The sequence below is a fragment of the Budorcas taxicolor genome, chromosome 11, assembly GCF_023091745.1.
Source record: "Budorcas taxicolor isolate Tak-1 chromosome 11, Takin1.1, whole genome shotgun sequence".
Lineage (NCBI taxonomy): Eukaryota > Metazoa > Chordata > Mammalia > Artiodactyla > Bovidae > Budorcas > Budorcas taxicolor.
The window spans coordinates 91,071,653-91,091,023 of record NC_068920.1 but is presented as its reverse complement, the minus strand read 5'-3'; the positions used below and the strand labels follow the sequence as shown (position 1 = coordinate 91,091,023).

Sequence of the window (19,371 nt, the reverse complement as noted above, 5' to 3'; positions counted from 1 at the left end):
CTGCACTGAACAATGGGATGCATGTGTCTTTTTCAGTTTTGGTTTCCTCAAGGTATATGCCTGATGTGGGATTGCTAGGTCATATGGTGGTTTTATTCCCAGTTTTTTAAGGAATCTCCATACTGTCTTCCATAGTGGCTGTATCAATTTACATTCCCACCAACAGTGCAAGAGTGCTCCCTTTTCTCCACACCCTCTCCAGCATTTAGTGTTTGCAGACTTTTTGATGATGGCCATTCTGACTTGTGTGAAGTGATATCTCATTGTGGTTTTGATTTGCATTTCTCTAATAATGAGAGATGTAGAGCATCTTTTCATTGTTTGTTAGTCAGCTGTATGTCTTCTTTGGAGAAATGTCTTTTCCCCTCTATTTGATTGGGTTGTTTGTTTTTCTGGCATTGAGTTGTATGAACTGCTTGTATATTTTGGAAATTAACCCTTTGTCAGTTGTTTCATTTGCTATTATTTTCTCCCATTCTGAGGGTTGTCTTTTCACCTTGCTTAGTTTCCTTTGCTGTGCAAAAGCTTTTAAGTTTAATCAGGTCCCCCTTGCTTACTTTTGCTTTTACTTCCATTACTCTAGAAGGTGGGTCATAGAGGATCTTGCTTTGATTTATGTCATTGAGTGTTCTGCCTATGTTTTCCTCTAAGAGTTTTATAGTTTCTGGTCTTATAGTTAGGTCTTTAATCCATTTTGAGTTTATCTTTGTGTATGATATTAGGAAGTGTTCTACTTTCATTCTTTTACATGTAGCTGTCTGGTTTTGCCAGCACCGTTTATTGAAGAGGCTGTCTTTGCCCTATTGTATATTCTTGTTCCTTTGTCAAAAATAAGGTACCTATAGGTGCATGGGTTTATTTCTGGACTTTCTATCTTGTTCCATTGGTCTATATTTCTGTTTTTGTGCCAGTACCACACTGTCTTGATGATTGTAACTTTGTAGTAGTATCTGAAGTCAGGAAGGTTGATTCCTCCAGCTCTATTCTTTCTTTGGACTGCTTTGGCTATTTGGGGTCTGTGTTTCCATATGAATTGTGAAATATTTTGCCCTAGTTCTGTGAAAAATTCCATTCGTAATTTGATACGGATTGCATTGAATCTGTAGATTGCATTTGATATTAGAGTCATTTTCACAATATTTATTCTTCCTACCCAGGAAAAATGGAATATCTCTCCATCTCTTTATCTTTGATTTCTTTCATTACTGTCTTATAATTTTCTGTGTACAGTTCTTTTGTCTCCTTACGTAAATTTATTCCTAGATATTTAATTGTTTTTGTTGCGGTTGAGAATGGGATTGATTCCTTAATTTTTCTTTCTGATTTTTCATTGTTAGTATTTAGAGATATGAGCAATTTCTGTGTATTGATTTTGTATCCTGAAACTTTGCTAAATTCATTGATTAGCTCTAGTAATTTTCTGATACTATCTTTAGGGTTTTCTATGTACAGTATCATGTCATCTGCAAACAGTGAGGGCTTTACTTCTTTTCTCATTGGGATTCCTATTTCTTTTTCTTCTCTGACTGCTGATTGGAAGTCCTCTGATTGAGGGCTTCCAGAACTACATTGAATAATAGTGATTAAAGTAGACACCCTTGTCTTGTTCCTTATCTTAGCGGGAATGCTTTCAGTTTTTCACCACTGAAAAAAAATCTCCTACTATTATTGTATTACTGTCAATTTCTCCTTTTATGTCTGTTAGTGTTTTTCTCATTGAGATGTGCTCCTATGTTGGGTGCATAACTGTTAAGTGTTAGTCGCTCATTTGTGCCCAACTCTTTGTGACCCCATGGACTGCAGCCCACCAGGTTCCTCTGTCCATGAGATTTTTCCAGGCAAGGATACTGGAGTGGGTTGCCATTTCCTTCTCCAGGGGATCTTCCCAACCCAGAGATTGAACCTGGGTCTCCTGCACTGCAGGCAGATTCTTTACTGACTGAGCTACAAGGGAACATAGACATTTACAATTGTTATATCTTCCTCTTGGATTGATCCCTTGATTATTATGTAGTGTCCTTCCTTATCTCTTATTATATACTTTATTTTAAGTTCTATTTTGTCTAATATGAAGATTGCTACTCCAGCTTTCTTTTGCTTCCCATTTGCATGGAATATATTTCCCCATCCTTTTACTTTCAGTCTATGTGTGTCTTTAGGTCTGAAGTGGGTTTCTTGTAGACAGCAAATATATGGGTCTTGTTTTTGTATCCATTCAATCAGTCTGTGTCATATAGGTGGAGCATTTAATCCATTTAAAGTAATTATTGATATATATGTACCTATGGCCATTTTATTAATTGTTTGGAGTTCAATGTTGTAGATCTTTTTCTTCTCTTGTATTTCTTGACTATATAAGTCCCTTTAACATTTGTTGTAAAGCAGGTTTGATGGTACTGAATTCTGTTTAACTTTTGCTTGTCTGAAAAACTTTTGATTTCTCCGTCAATTTTGAATGAGATCCTTGTGGGGAAGAATAATGTTGGTTGTAGATTTTTCCCTTTCAGTACTTTAAATATATCCTGCCATTCCTTTCTGGCCTGAAAGATTAGCTATTAAATGTATGGGATTTCCCGTTTCTGTTTAGTTGTTGCTTCTCCCTTGCTGTTTTTAATACTCTTTCTTTGTGTTGTTAGTCTTTGTTAGTTTGATTAGTATGTGTCTTGGTGTGTTTCTCCTTGGGTTTATCCTGTATGAGACTCTTTGTGCCTCTTGGACTTGATTGACTATTTCCTTTTCCATGTTGGGGAAACTTTCAACTATAATCTCTTCAAAAATTTTCTCATACACTTTCTTTTTCTCTGCTTCTTCTGGGACCCCTATAATTTGAATGTTGGTGTGTTTGATATCATCCCAGAGGTCTCTGAGACTATCCTCAGCTCTTTTCATTCTTTTTACTGTACTCTGATCAGAAGTTATTGCCACCATTTTATCTTCCAGCTCACTGATTCATGCTTCTGCTTCAGATATTCTGCTATTGATTCCTGCCAGAGTATTTTTAATTTCAGTAATTGTGTTGTTTGTCTCTGTATGTTTATTCTTTAAGGCCTTTGTTCATTGATTCTTTCATTTTCTGTATTTTATTTTCAAGGTTTTTGATCATCTTTACTATCACTATTCTGAATTCTTTTTCAGGTAGTTTGCTTATTTCCTTTTCATTTAGTTGGACTTCTGTGTTTCTAGCTTGTTCCTTCATTTGCATAGTATTTCTCTGCCTTTTCTTTTTTTTAAAACTTACTGTGTTTGAGGTCTCCTTTTCCCAGGCTTCAAGGCTGAATTCTTTCTTCCTTTTGTTTTCTTCCCTCCTAAGGTTGTTCCAGTGGTTTATGTAAGCTTCGTATAGGGTGAGATTTGTGCTGAATTTTGTTTGTTTGTATGTTTTTCCTCTGATGGGCAAGCCTGAGTGAGGTGGTAGTCCTTCTGCTGATGATTGGGTTTGTATTTTGGTTTTGTTTGTTGTTTAGATGAGGCAGCCTGCACAGGGTGCTACAAGTGCTTGGGTGATGCTTGGTCTTGTATTCAAGTGGTTTCCTTTGTGTGAGTTCTATTTGATATGCCCTAGGGTTAGTTCTCTAGTAGTCTAGGGTCTTAGAGTCAGTGCTCCCACTCCAAAGGCTCAGGGCTTGATCTCAGTGTATTATTTCAGAAATAGTCTGATGGTATAAACGTATCTTCAGTGAGGGGAACCAAGAAACAGGAAGCTGTGCTGACATTTGATGCCGCCACTGGAGCCACTGGTATTGCTATGGTTTGGCTCCTGGGCCTGCACTCCACTGCTGGGCCCCCAGCCACCAGATTCAGGCAACTTTCCAGGAGCCGGAACTCTGGTTACTGATCCCAGGGCTTCCTACCACTTCTAACAGAGGCCTCTGGTGTCAATCTACCACTGCTCGGAGTATCAGTCTCTCTTCTGTGCTAAGCAGACACTGCCATCTGAGCTACAAGCTGAGCTACACTGCCATCTCAGCCAGTCTAACTGGAAGCTCATATGTTTTTAGAGTCAGTTCCTTGTCCTACTCCTAATCACTGACAACCACTGACATGTTCTCCATCCTGTCTCTATAGTTTTGCCTTAAACTACATATAAATCAGATATTCATCTGTAAATATAAGTGAAAGCATACAGTGTTAATACAATCTTTGCCTTGGGTTCCTTTCATTTTTTTATTACTGAGTAGTATCCCATTATGGGGAACTTCATTCATTTACAGGTTGATGAACACTTGGGATGTCTTCAGTTTGGGGCAATTATGTCTAAAGCTGTCTAGATGTCCATGTGCAGATCTTTGTATGGATAATTTCAATTTTCTCAGGTACATACCTAGGAATAAGCTTGCTGTTGTGTTATATAGTAAATACAGATTTAACTTTATAAAAAACTGCCAAATCATTTTCCCAAGTGGCTGTACCATTTTGCATTCCCAGCAGTGATGTATTAGGGATCCAGTGTTCCAGGGCCTGGCCAGCCCTTGGTATTGTCATTTGATGTTACCACTGTTTTTTTCATCCCAGCCATTTTGTTGAGTATGCAGTGGTACTCACTGTGGGTATTATTTGTACTTCTTTAATGACCAAAATTTTTGTATGTTTGCTATTCTCATCTCTTCTTTGGTAAAGTGTGCTTTTGTTCATTTTTTATTTGATTTTTTGTCTTGGTCAGAGGCAAAGAAGAAACTACAGAAAGAGGAAATTCAAAAGGTTTTCCTCTTTTTCCCTCTCTAGAGCAAAAATTCAGAGAGGTACAACTGAGACTGGCCAACCAAAATAACGACTGCATAACTGGTGTTATGCACAGAGTATCAAGTAGCTCTTAGCAGCTGAAACTTGAGAAACACAAACTCCCTGAAGACATCCAGATCGTGAAGAGGTATTTGCACTCCCATGCTCAATACAGCGTTATTCACATCAGCCAAGATATGGAAACAACCTAAATTCTCATCAACGGATGAATGTGGCACATACACACAAGGGAATATTATTGAGCCTCTAAAAGAAAGAAATCCTGTCATTTGTGGCAACATGATGGATCTAGAAGATATTGCTGCTGCTGCTGCTGCTGCTAAGTCACTTCAGTTGTGTCCGACTCTGTGCAACCTCATAGACGGCAGCCCACCAGGCTCCTCTGCCCCTGGGATTCTCTAGGCGAGAATACTTGGGTGGGTTGCCGTTTCCTCCTCCAATGCATGCATGCATGCTAAGTCTCTTCAGTCATGTCTGATTCTGTGCAACCCCATGGACAGCAGCTCACCAGGCTCTCTTTTTTTTTGTTTTTCTGTTAAACAATGATTTTATTGCTTTAGTACAATACACAAATTTATGCAACCAGGGCAGAGGCTGTGGATGACTCGTATTTCCAACTGGGGGGTAGGACTCGTTTGGTCTTGTAGTATCGAGCCAACCAGTGAATACGGCTCTCAATCAGAATCAGATGGAATTTAGCATCTTTATCCTTTCTGTTCCTCTCAAGATGCTTTCGAACAGTAACAGCTTTCTTAATTAAATGATAGAGATCCTCAGGGAGATCAGGAGCAAGTCCTTTGGACTTAAGAATTCTAAAGTATTTGTTGCCTGTCACAAAACGTACTTGTGCAACACCATGAGAGTCTCTCAGGATCACACCGATCTGTGAGGGAGTGAGGCCCTTCTTGGCCAGTTTGTAGATCTGCTCCTTCACATCGTCAGAAGTGAGCTTCAGTCAGGTGGGGCTGCTGCGGCGGTAGGGCAGAGCCGACTGGGACAGGCCCTTCCCGGGAGCGTGCATGCGACCCATGATGGCGGCGGCGTGGTAGCAAAAGGAGAGAGCTCACCAGGCTCTTCTATCCACAGAATTTCCTAGGCAAGAATACTAGAGTGGGTTGCCATTTCCTTCTCCCTAGAAGACATTATGCTAAAGGAAATAAGCCAGTCACAGAAATAAAAATACTGCCTGATTTCACTTATATTTGGAACCTAAAATAGTAAAACTCATTAGAAACAGAATTGTAATTGTTATGGGCTGTGTAGATCACAATAAACTGTGGAAAATTCTGAAAGAGATGGGAATACCAGACCACCTGACCTGCCTCTTGAGAAACCTATATGCAGGTCAGGAAGCAACAGTTAGAACTGGACATGGAACAACAGACTGCTTCCAAATAGGAAAAGGAGTAAGTCAAGGCTGTATATTGTCACCCTGCTTATTTAACTTCTATGCAGAGTACATCAAGAGAAACGCTGGGCTGGAGGAAGCACAAGCTGGAATCAAGATTGCTGGGAGAAATATCAATAACCTCAGATATGCAGATAACACCACCCTTATGGCAGAATGTGAAGAGGAACTAAAAAGCCTCTTGATGAAAGTGAAAGAGGAGAGCGAAAAAGTTGGCTTAAAGCTCAACATTCAGAAAATGAAGATCATGGCATCTGGTCCCATCACTTCATGGGAAATAGATAGGGAAGCAGTGGAAACAGTATCAGACTTTATTTTGGGGGACTCCAAAATCACTGCAGATGGCGACTGCAACCATGAAATTAAAAGACGCTTACTCCTTGGAAGGAAAGTTATGACCAACCTAAACAGCATATTCAAACGCAGAGACATTACTTGGCCAACTAAGGTCCGTCTAGTCAAGGCTATGGTTTTTCCAGTGGTCATGTATGGATGTGAGAGTTGGACTGTGAAGAAAGCTGAGTGCCGAAGAATTGATGCTTTTGAACTATGATATTGGAGAAGACTCTTGATAGTCCCTTGGACTGCAAGGAGATACAACCAGTCCATCCTAAAGGAGATCAGTCCTGGGTGTTCATTGGAAGGACTGATGCTAAAGCTGAAACTCCAATACTTTGGCCACCTCATGCAAAGTGTTGACTCATTGGAAAAGACCCTGATGCTGGGAGGGATTGGGGGCAGGAGGAGAAGGGGATGACAGAGGACGAGATGGCTGGATGGCATCACTGACTCGATGGACATGAGTTTGGGTAAACTCTGGGAGTTGGTGATGGACAGGGTGGCCTGGCGTGCTGCGATTCATGGGGTCGCAGAGTCAGACACAACTGAGCAACTGAACTGAATGTGAGATGGGAGGGAAGAGGGAGGATCAAAGAATATGAAGTTTCTGTTACTCAAGATAAAGAAGTTCTGGAGATCTACTCTGCAAAACAGGGCCTATGGCCAATAATACTATATTTTAAATTTTGCTAATAGGGCAGGTCTTATGTTAAATACGCTTACCACAAAAGGAATTTAAAAACAGAAACAAAGGGGGTGGGAGGAAACTTTTAGAGGTGATTGATAAGTTTATATAATTGACTGTGATAATTTCACACATGTATACTTTTGTCCAAACACATTTGTGTACATCAACTATCTATAGAATTTATACATCAATTTTACCTCATTAAAATGCTTTTTTAAAGAGTAGAGGAAAAATCAACAACAAATCTAAGGTGTTCCAGAAGAACTGCATAGAGAAAAATGGAGGAGAGAAAATCACGAAGTAAATAAGAAAATACATATTAGCAGAATTGAAGGTTGAGAGTCTCCCAATTGAAAAAGGCCACTGAATACCAATTGGTCTACTTCTTGGTTCAGCAGTGAAAACTACCTGCTGAGTGACAATACGATAAACAATGAAAATGACACAAACAAAGAGAACTACCAGGAAAATGGAGAGGGAAAAAGAAAAAGAATGGGTCTTGGCAAGGGCAAATTCTCTTTACAGCTAGCATCTTGGGGAAGATGACTCTGAACCACTATGTCTAGGGATAACCTAGATCAATTCATTAAAAACAGGAAGGATTTACAATAATATGCAACTAGTCAGTAATCTGGACCTTGTAACTTCAAAACTAGTTTTCATCGCCTAATCTATCATGGGTGAACATGTGGTCCTATCTTACATGACTAGTATGCAGATCACACTGACATGCCGATGTTTGGAGCTGGCTAGTGTTAACATGGAAGAGCCAATTGTTAAAATTTCAGTACTTGACATTACATTGGAGGCTTGAAATCAGCCATGACAGGAGCATTTATACCAGAAATGAGAAAACACTACAAATCAAAGTGAGGTTTGTTGTTGTTGTTAGCTTGGTTTTTTCTAGAGAACCCATTTACCTTACACCACTACAAATAACTCACCATGTAAGTCTAAAAACCCATAAAATGATCTATATCCTGTACAGTGGGATGAGAGGACCAATGAATCATTGAATGTTGCATCAAGAGCAAATTTCTATAGAAGTGTCTAAATGCTTTCTCTCAGTTTTTGAGCATACCCAGTCTCAGACAGGTAACAAACGGTTTTCTGACTGACCTTAATTTCTAGAACACACTGAACCACATTTTTATAGAGTGTATGTAAGTTCTCCCCACCATCCATCACCTTAATTCAATTTCAGATATCTTAATATGCTTCTTCATAGTTTCCATGTAATCACACTTAATAAAACTTTAACATGTTCCTGAGATCAATTTGCCTAACCAGTTTCACTTTAAAAATATTTCATGAAGTTAAGAAAGTTAAATGAAATGAAAGACTGAAATGCTTAGGGAAGTTTCCAGCACGCAGTAAATGTTCAATAAATGTATCAGGAGTAAATACCATTGATAGATTATGAGTTACTTAATGCAGGGACTTTGTTTGTTTTTTTTTTTTTTAATTTTGGTTTTATTTTATATGTATGCTTCTTAACACTTTGAAGAGTGCTTGGCCTGTCCAATGTGATATTTATTGAATAAGTTAATGAACAAATAAATGATGGCAACACTTGCCCTCCTAAACTTGATATAGACAGTTTCTACATCGAAAACAAAGATACAGGGGGTGTCAAAACCTAGGAATTTTGCAGATCGACTTCAGCCTGCACAAATTCATTCTGAGCATTCCCTCTCATCCCAGGAAGCTGCCCATTTACTGCCTATGCCTTATGATTTAGCAAAAGTGAACAACATGAGGATTTGTATTGAACTCAAATCTGAACTGATAAGTAGTCTTATTTGGCCCTCTGATTTTTCCAAGTAGGACGAGGTGTGCAGGAAAGAGTGGAAAGTGACTTGGACCCCAGTTATCTCATCTGCCAAATGAGAAAACTGGAGATTTTCCTTGCATTTTTTAAATTCTATGATTTTACACAGCTAACCAGTTGACTGTGCAGAAAAACTCTTGCTCAAGAATAAAACTTAAAAAAAAAAAAAAAAGAATAAAACTTAGTTCTGCTCTGTGCCATGAAAAAGTAAAGAACATCAGAATTTTTCTTTTTTTTCTTTTTGAGAGGAAGTGGACTGGATTTGCTGGTTTCTAAGTATCATCAGGAGAGACTTTTCGGAAGCAGGGCTCATTTGACAAGTCTGACGCAAAGTTTGTAGGGGCCAAGCATCGGGTGCTGCTTTCTGTTACCTCCTATGCCTGCCATCTGTCATCATCATCAAGAAACAAGGTGTAACTACCTTGAGATTCAGGAGGTGGGACATATTTGCAAGAAAGATATTTAGGGCTAGACATTTCAATGGCAACTGATGAACCATGTAATAATATCTATATTTCCCTGTTAAGCTTGTATCATATCCAATTGACGCACAGAATCTTAATAGAATGTAGTAGGAGGAATGCCATTCATCAAATTCAAGAAGACCAAGTATTTGGCTTACAATTTATGTTTTAAAGCCATGGTTCTTAATCTCTTTGATGAAATCCATGGACCGTTTAACAGGAAGCATTTGGGCCCAAATTTTTGCATTAAATTTAAGAAAGTTCATAACCCCTGAGGCTAAACAAGTGACCCAGATTAAGAATGTCATATTTTGCTGAGTTGGGAAAGCCTAGGATGGTTTCTCCATCAATGTGCCTTATTTGAGTGAGGAGTTGGAGCTAAGGCAGGAGTAATTTCTGCAGGCACAAAGAGATGGGTGGAATGGAGAAGCATGGTGTTTTGTAGAACTGACAGAGCCAGCATAAGAGATGGTGTGGTGTATGAAAGACTGTCCCCCTGGGAGAGAGTTAAGAACTCTGGAATGTAATTCTGCCTATGACTCCGAATATCTGTGTGATGTCATAGTATTTTCTTTGTGCCTTAGTTCTCTCACCTCAATGAGGATAGAAATTACGCAAGAATTTAACAATTCTTTTAACTCTAAAATTCTATTATTTGGAAGTACGAGATACGTAAAGAGTACAGAAAAGACTCACAGAATAGAGAAAAAAATTATGCCAAAAAGATCTGAACCTTTGCAAAAGCTTGCCTGAGGGCTAAATTTCATATTCAACATCACTGTGTTACTGGGTTATAATGAGTCCTCATTTTTTCCCCTCTTTTTCCTCCTAGAAGAACATCACTTCTACCTCTTCAGCAATGATTATAATCTCAATTTTGGAAAGAACAAACAGTAGTAACCTTATATAGTACAGAATTCAAACTGCCTATGATGAGCCCCAAAAGGAAAAAAGCAACAGAAACCTCTCAATTTAAGAATCCTGTATTAAATCCATAGCCTAGATGAGCCAAGCCAGTTTGGTTGAAGAGCAGAGTACAGAAGGATGACCACTAATTTGCGCTTTTCTCACTTGGCTCTTTGATTTGAATTTCCAGATTTAGAACTAGATTTGCTTCTCTATCTTCTAGTTTTCAGCTCAAGCCTCAACCTCCAAATCAAATGTTCTGTGCTTCAGAGGTGCAATGAAAGGAAAAATGGTAGGTAGGTACCAGTCAATCAGAAAGAAAACTTTGTAACAGTTCCTCTAGCAGAGCAAAAAAAAAAAAAAAAAAGGTTCTGAACTTTTCCATAACTGTGTAAAAAATCAGGCAAACATATTCACATCTCTTGGCTTCTCCAAGGGTTAGAAAGAAGAATGTGCTTAAATGACTGACTCAAAATTCTATCCAGCTTGGGTTTGTATAGACCACACTGCTATAAACAATAATTTTGACTTCAACTGACATTGCTTTGTCTTCTGAGAAACTCAGACCCTCTCTTCCCTCATATATTAGCCTAGGAACTTTAGTTAACTCAGTATTTCAGAAAATCTAAAATTAACATTTCTCAAGTCCATAGAAAATTAGTATATCAATTAAATTTGTTTACCAGGTATCAAGACTCATAATCCATCCTCATCTTTAACCTTGCCCAGACCCTCTGGGACATGGTAACTGGGACAGGCCTTTCTTTATTTTATTACTAAACATTCAGTGTTATCCTCTCCAAGGGTACACTTACATAGATACAGTTTTAAAACCAGAAAATGGGTAAAAAATGTTACCATTCATCTACCACACACTACCATATACATTAGCTCCTTTAATCTTCACAGCATTTCTAAAAAGTAATATCATAGGAAACTAAATTCAAGTGAGACTAAATTATTTGTCCAAATTCTCTTATTAAATTAAAGAACTGAGGTGCAAACCCATGTATTCTAACTGCAAGTCCATATTTCCTTCTGGATCCAAATATCTCCCTATACTGTTGGAGACTCAAGAAATCTTTAAAAGATGAGACTCTAATTAAGGAATTAGAATTTAGGATCCAAAATAGTTTGGGAACTTAGTCTCTGCATCTCTCATAGAACCCGTGATCTCCTTCCTTGCATGCCTTCTTCCTATCCATGTGTCTCCCCCTAGCTAGAAAATCTTCTAAAATGTCCCCATCAGAATTTTATAGACAACTGGCCAAATTAACCGGCTAATAACCCAAACTCTGATTCTTACAATGACTTTTGCACATCTTGACTTACTGATTAGCCTTTGGTCGGCCTGCCCTTGAGAAAGTATCCACTCTTGGTCCAAGTCCAATCAGTGAGAGCTTCTAAGCAAAATTTCTTTCCTTGATGAAGGGATGTGTGTGGAACTGTCTCAGGCAAAAACACATACTGGATACAGAGAGCAATGACTGCCATGGCAGTGTACCCTAAAACTTAGTTAGAGACGTGAGAAATTAGCTAGAGAAAGACAGGGCATCTGATGCCCCTGTTTCCTCTGACATCACACATGTGCACAGCTAGCCATCTTCAAGAGTGCTTCCAGACAGCCTGGTTATGTAAGTAGGTTAATGGATGACCTCACACCTTTTGCCTTTGCTGTATTCTGCTTTTTCCTCATCCCAGATCCCTTTAAATCATCTATGTACTTAAAACACATTTGCCCCATCCATAACATAAAGGCATATTTCTTACATATGAGCTAATTAAGCATAATATATAAGAATTAATCCTAATTTTTTTTTTTTATTTCTCTGTTGCCATAGGGTGTCATTGCTTAAACTAATATGCTTGAATAGTCTTTGCCTGAAAGCTGTCCTTGATTTGTTTGGCTGTGAGAAGTAAACCCTCTCTTATAATCTAATGAATACCACAAATCTAAAATGCTGAAGATTGAATCTTTATCTTGATGAATGATATCATATTTTGAGAAATTAGATCAAAACATCTGATTCTGCTAGATTGATAAATGGACAGTTTATCTTCTCAAATGCTCACCAATGATGCATTTCTCTCTGAAATGATATTATTCTGATTCTTTAAAGCTCCCCCTTTAAAAGTGGCATTTCAACATGTCACACGTGTCAGGTATTCAAACATCTCACACAGTGTGTGGACAAGTAGGTGTGCTTATAAGTGCCACATAGCCACTGTAGGCCTCCACAGCTTTCTCCCTATCATGTACCAGAAGTCGTTAGACTTGCATTTGCTTCTACACATCTCACCTTGATTCTTCTTTTCTTCTTCATGTCTTTGTTGGCCCTTGAATTTGGTATCTGCCATGATTCCCTCCATATTTTGGCCCCTCATAGAAACACAAACATATTCTCTATGCCACACTCACCTACACACACACACACACACACACACACACACACACACACACACCCCTCCCATAAAGATAAGACACTGAATACCATGGCTGTCCTTAATAATGAGGGTTCAGGGGGTCTTCATAGCCTCCTGGAAAAGTGGCCTATTGTGGTGTAGTGGTCTGCAAATTGTGATCTTAGACTTTTAGTTCTACAGCACTACCCTTTAAAGGGGGGAATCTCAAGCAAAAAGGATGCACTTTCTCAATTATCCCCATTTCAAAAGAGTTTTCTTTAAAAAAAAAAATTTTAAAAATAGGAATTTGTTTTTTAAGATTGTTTCCCAGAATCAGATGCAAAAATGGCAATTTCATACAAAGTAAGAAAGTGGCAGCCTAAATGTCCATCAGCAGAGGAATGGATAAAGATGTGGTGTATGTATACAATGGGGTATAGCTCAGCCATAAAAAAGAATGAAATAATGCCATTTGCAGAAACATGGATGGACCTAGAGATTATCATACTAACTGAACTAAGTCAGACAAAGATAAACATCTGATATCACAGATATGTGGAATAAAAATGATACAAGTGAACTTATTTATAAAATAGGAAGAGACTCAGATCTTTCTTATGGTTACCAAAGCGGAAACTTTCAGGGAAGTGATAAATTCAGAAGTTTAGGATATAATATATACACACTACTATATAAAGTAGATAACTAACAAGGACCTACTGTAAAGCACAGGGAACTCAATGCTCTGTAATAACCTATGTGGGAAAAGAATCTGAAAAGAATATATTTACACACACACACACACACACATATATATTTATGATTCACTTTGCTATACACCTGAAACTAACATAACATTGTAAATCAATTACACTGCAATAATTTCTTTTTTAAAAAGTGGTCTGCAGTTGCAGGCAATGTGGCTCCAGCTTGATACAAGTCCTTCAAAGACAGCCATAGGTATGAGTTCTTATTAATAGAATAGGAGCCCTCTAGCAAGGAAGATCTGATGCTGAAAATGAAGCTCCAATACTTTGGCTACCTGATGCAAAGAGCCAACTCATTGGAGAAGACCTTGATGCTGGGAAAGACTGAGGGCAGGAGGAGAAGCAGGCAACAGAGGATGAGGTGGTTGGATGGCATCACTGACTCAATGGACATGAGTCAAAGAGATAGTGAAAGACAGGGAAACTTGGCAAGCTGCAGTCCACAGGGTCGCAGAGAGTCAGACAGGACTTAGTGACTTAACAGCAACAAAGCAAGGAAGAGTGCGTGGATGTAGAAAGGAACCCAAAGGGTCTGGACACAGTAGCAATGGATCCATTACAGGCTTCCTCTTGCTAAATCCCCAGACACGTCTAGTCTTCCTTTCACTTTTTTTCTCAGAAATGTTCCCAATGACCACTCCCTTCTTTTTTTGTTAACTTTCTCTTTTCTTTTATATATATATATATATATATATATATATATATATATATATATATATATATGAAGTATAGTGGACTTACAATGTTTCAGGTATACAGCAAGGTGATTTAGTTATATACATACACATCTATTATTTTTCAGATTATTTTCCATTATAGGTTGTTTTAAGATATTGACTATAGTTCTCTGTGCTATGCAGTAAATCTCTGTTGCTTGTTGAATATCTATTTTTTAATTAAAAATCTGTCATTCTATTCATACTGAGTCAAACAGGTAGAATCAAAATATGAATTTTTAGTCAAAAATTCATAAGCTTTCTAAAATATATATATAATGCATATTATTTATATATATATATGTATACAAATGCTTTTCTACTACCAGTGATAAAGGCTTGAAAAAGAACATCAAAAAAAAAAAAAGAGAGAGATGGAGAAATCAGAAAACATAAATGTAACGGGAGCACTGAATATGGAATAGAAAAAGTGAAATAGACCAGATAAAAGTAAAAGGTCATCATACTGTTCAGCTGTTTTTAAATGTGGCTGCTCATTAGAAATGTATCTGGAGCCCTGGAGAAGAAAAACAATACTTGGGCATCTGTATTTCTAAAAAAATTCCAAGGTAATTCTGATATGCAGCTGGATTTTAAAAAGTGATTACACATTTTTCTATTAAATGGTAGTTTTGCTGATACAGAGTTCTGCTATTTTTCTGTTGACTAATCATGATGCAATGGTATTAAGTGAGTAATAGTTGGGCTTCCATGATAGCTCAGTTGGTAAAGAATCCACCTGCAATGCAGGAGAACCTGGTTGGATTCCGGAGTCAGGATGAACCACTGGAGAAGGGATAGGCTACCCACTCCAGTATTCTTGGGCTTCCCTTGTGCCTCAGCTGGTAAAGAATCTGCATGCAGTGTGGGAGATGTGTAGGAGACCTGGGTTTTTACATGATCACGATAGTAAAAGATGCTTATCAATTTTTCACAATCAATAGCCCGACAAAAAAGAGATAATTACAATTGCAAGCTATAATGGGACCATGATTAACCTAACAACATGAAATACTTACATAAAAATTGAGGGGTCAAACAGAGAGATGTGGTAGACCACTCCTTTCTTGAAACCGTCTTTTCCTTTGATTTCTGTGACATTGTGTCTCTAGATCTTTTCACTGCTCTTGCCCAATTCATTTTGCAAGCTCACCTAACTCTGCTCTGACAATCTATCTTAGAGTTCATCAAGGCTGTTCTAGGCTCGTTTCCTTCTCTATACTTGTTCTCTCTTTGGTCTCATCCCATGGATTTAATTCTGTCTCATAGGCAGATGTTTTAAATGTGGATATCACCAAAGTGAAGTGAAGTGAAAGTCGCTCAGTTGTGTCCGACTCGTGACCCCATGGACTGTAGCCTACCATGCTCCTCTGTCCATGGGCATTCTCCAGACAGGAATACTGGAGTGGGTAGCCATTCTCTTCTCCAGGGGATCTTCCCAACCTGATGATCGAATCCAGGTCTCCCACATTGCAAGCAGATTCTTTACCATCTGAGCCACCAGGGAAGCCCTGATATCACCAAATCAGATCTTTACCCTGATTTTGATATGCAATGAATAAAATGGTCTTCTTTTATTCTAATACCACAAACCAAATATACTCCCAAATCACGGTCATCCCCTAAGAATCACACATCTTTCCTATCTTTTCAGTGCCACCACTGTTCATCAGTCTGTGCAAGTGTGAACCAGTGCTATTTCTAAACATTCTCCTATTTTGCTCACTTCAGTTCAGTTCAGTTCAGTCGCTCAGTCATGTCCGACTCTTTGCAACCCATGAATCACAGCACGCCAGGCCTCCATGTCCATCACCAACTCCCAGAGTTTACCCAAACTCATGTCCATCAAGTCAGTGATGCCACCCAGCCATCTCATCCTCTGTCGTCCCCTTCTCCTCCTGCCCCCAATCCCTCCCAGCATCAGGTCTTTTCCAGTGAGTCAACTCTTCGCATGAGGTGGCCAAAGTATTGGAGTTTCAGCTTAAGCATCAGTTCTTCCAATGAACACCCAGGACTGATCTCCTTTAGGATGGACTGGTTGGATCTCCTTGTAGTCCAAGGGACTCTCAAGACTTATCTCCTAAATAAATCTGAAACCTGTCCTCAATATCTATCATAACTGCCACTATAGTCCAAACTTTCATAATCTCTTGCTATATTATTTAATAGCCTATTAACTGTTTCAACCATTCTGCTCTCTCTAGCCAATCCAGTATACCTGCCCCAGTAGACTGCAATCACTGTGAAACCAGGTGCTATGCTTACATCGTTTCATTAGACAAACTTTATATTTTAAAACAGTCGAAATTAATAGAAAAGTTGCAAACATAAAGACAGAGTTCCCATAAACTCTGCACTCAGTTTCCATTATTAAAAACTTACTTTAGAATGACAGATTTGTTAGAATTAATGAGCCAATATTGATATATTATTACTAACTAAAGCCTATAGTTTGTTCATATTTTCTTGTTTTTACTAACATTGTTTTCCATTCCGGTATGCCTTCCCGGATATCACATTACATCATGTCCCCTTAGACTGTGACAACTTTTTTTTGTCTGTGACAATTTTTCAGACATTCCTTACTTTAGTGATCTTAACAAGTTTTGAGGGTTGTCAGCTAGTTTGTAAAATATTCTTCTATTTGGATTTATTTGATGTCCTAATATGATTACATTGAGTTAACAGATTTTTTGGATTGGGGGGGAGGAAAACCACAAAGGTAGAGTCATTTGCATCCCATCAAATCAAGGATACATACTATACATGAGACTTACATATGACTTAATATAGTTGATGTTGACCTTGATTATCCTGATCCTGACTGAGGCATTTGTATCAAATTTCTGAACTGTAAAGTGATTCTTGTTTTCCTTTTCCATGCTGTATTCTTTGGAAAGAAGTTACAATGTATAGTCTACAATTAAAGAGTACAAAATTATGCTCCATCTCTGAGGGTGGGGTAGCTACATAAACTACTTGGAATTATTCAGTTCAGGAGATGTAACTTTCTTTCTTTTTTCTTTTTCTTTTTTCTCTCTCCCTTTCTTTCATTATATTAGTACAAACTCACAGACATTTACTTTACACTTTAGGTTATAATCCAATACTACCTTATTATTGTTCAATGTTTCCATCTTTGGCCATTGGGAACTGTTTCAGGTTGACTTCTGTGCCCCTGAGATATATTCCTATCACTGTATTTTGTTTCTTTTCTCTTTGAGCACTTTTGTACTTCCTGACACTCTAAGATGTAACTTACTCTGTATATTTCTGCTACAGTTGTAGAATCAGCTATTTCTCCAAGAAGCCCTTATTTCTTGTATCATAGAATGGTATTAGAAACAAAGATCTAAGAGTCTGATGTGCTCATGGTGACTGAAATGTCCTTACTTCCAGGCTTTTTCCTCTGACAGAGCAAGGGCATATATGTATGTATCCTAACTAGTGCTTATATACATATATATAAACATTTTTATATGTAACCATCTATATCGATAGTAGGCTAAACATGAGTTCATACTCATGTCTCCAATTCTCATCCATGACGACAGGGATCATCATGGTATTTCCCTTATGCTTATCTGTAATCTACTCCCACGGTGACAGTGAAAATCCTGGCTGCCACTAGCTATCATCCATTTAGTACTCAATGCGGGAGACCCAGGTTCAGTCCCTGGGTCAGGAAGACCTTCTGGAGAAGGAAATGGCAACCCACTCCAGTATGGAGTGGAAAATGCCATAGACGGAGGAACCTGGTTACAGCCCATGAGGTTGCAAAGAGTCGGACATGACTGAATGACTTCACTTTCTTTCACTTTCACTTTGTTCAATTCCACTATACCTAGATAGAATTATCAGACTTTTTAACTCATACTAGATTACAGTGCTTATGTACACTTTCTGTTGCTTTCAGTCTTACAGAGTCCATTAATTCCCAAAGTTACTTAGGGCAGTATGTTAATCTCTCACCCTCCAAGATTAAATTTTTATCATCATTCTTACTGTATATTAACACCATTCCTACTGTAGCATAAGGGACTAACAAGCAATTGTTGTCTGGTTGCAAGAATAAAAGAATTTAACTAGAAAACTTTCAGCTCCTTAAGACAGGGAACAAAGAAAAAGGGAAAGGAGGAAGACAGGGAGAAGAGAAGAAGACAAAGTAGAGTTTGAATTCATGCTCTACCACTAATTATGATTTGTGCTAAGTTATTTAATGTCTCAGAAACTCAGTTCCTTCATCTGTATCATAGGGTTATTGATAACCTAAAAGAAGTGTTGTAAGGAAATGTGAGAAAATGTACATAAGTTCTCTGGAAGAACACGAATTCTGAGTAGTAATTATATCCTCAACATTAGTTCCTTTCCATTCTTGGAGATTTCTAGAATCATCAAAGTCCACATCAGGGGTTCCAAGAAGTACCTCATCATGAAAATTACTTCCTTGCCCAGCTGATCCCTGAAATTCCTTCTAGAGGGTCTGAGTATTGTATTTATGGTGAGGATTTCAGCTTAAATGCATGTTTGGAAGAGGAAAACACTGATCCATTTCCTAAGGAAACAACAAACAGCAATAATATTAACAGCTACCAAAATGTTAACAATTGCTGTGCTTCAGGAATTGTGCTGAGTCCTTTGAACGTAAGTCTGTGATCCTTCCTTGGAAGATGCCATTTTGACTCTCTTTCAAAAATGAAGAAACTCACCAATATTTCAGTCACTGCACTAATACTACAAACTAGAGGCTGATTACTCTAGCAATCAGCCAGGCTAGAGGCTGATTACTAGCCTCTAGTTATCAGAGACTAGATTACTATGTGGTGGTGAAGTTCAGCAGGCCTAAAAATTGGGGATATAGAGCATAAATGTGATGTGGATATTTTCAGTAACTACATTTGCTATTATAGTTACTTTTCACTCATTCAGACTATATCAAACATCTGTACAACATAATAGAATTCAGCTCATCTTAAATCTGCCATTCTATGATCTCAGGCAAGTTCTTTAATTATGCCCAGCCTTGGTTTGGGAATTCACTTAAGGTTTAAAATTCCAGTGTTCTGAGCAGGTGTTGAGAATGTCTTTTCAAGATGGACTTGACTATAT

At 38.2% G+C, this 19,371-nt stretch overlaps 1 pseudogene; it reads right to left on the bottom strand.

Annotated features, from left to right (window-relative positions):
* Positions 1–5,265: 5,265 nt before the first annotated feature.
* LOC128056149 (40S ribosomal protein S13-like) lies at positions 5,266–5,770 on the bottom strand (annotated as a pseudogene).
* Between the last annotated feature and the right edge of the window lie 13,601 nt (positions 5,771–19,371).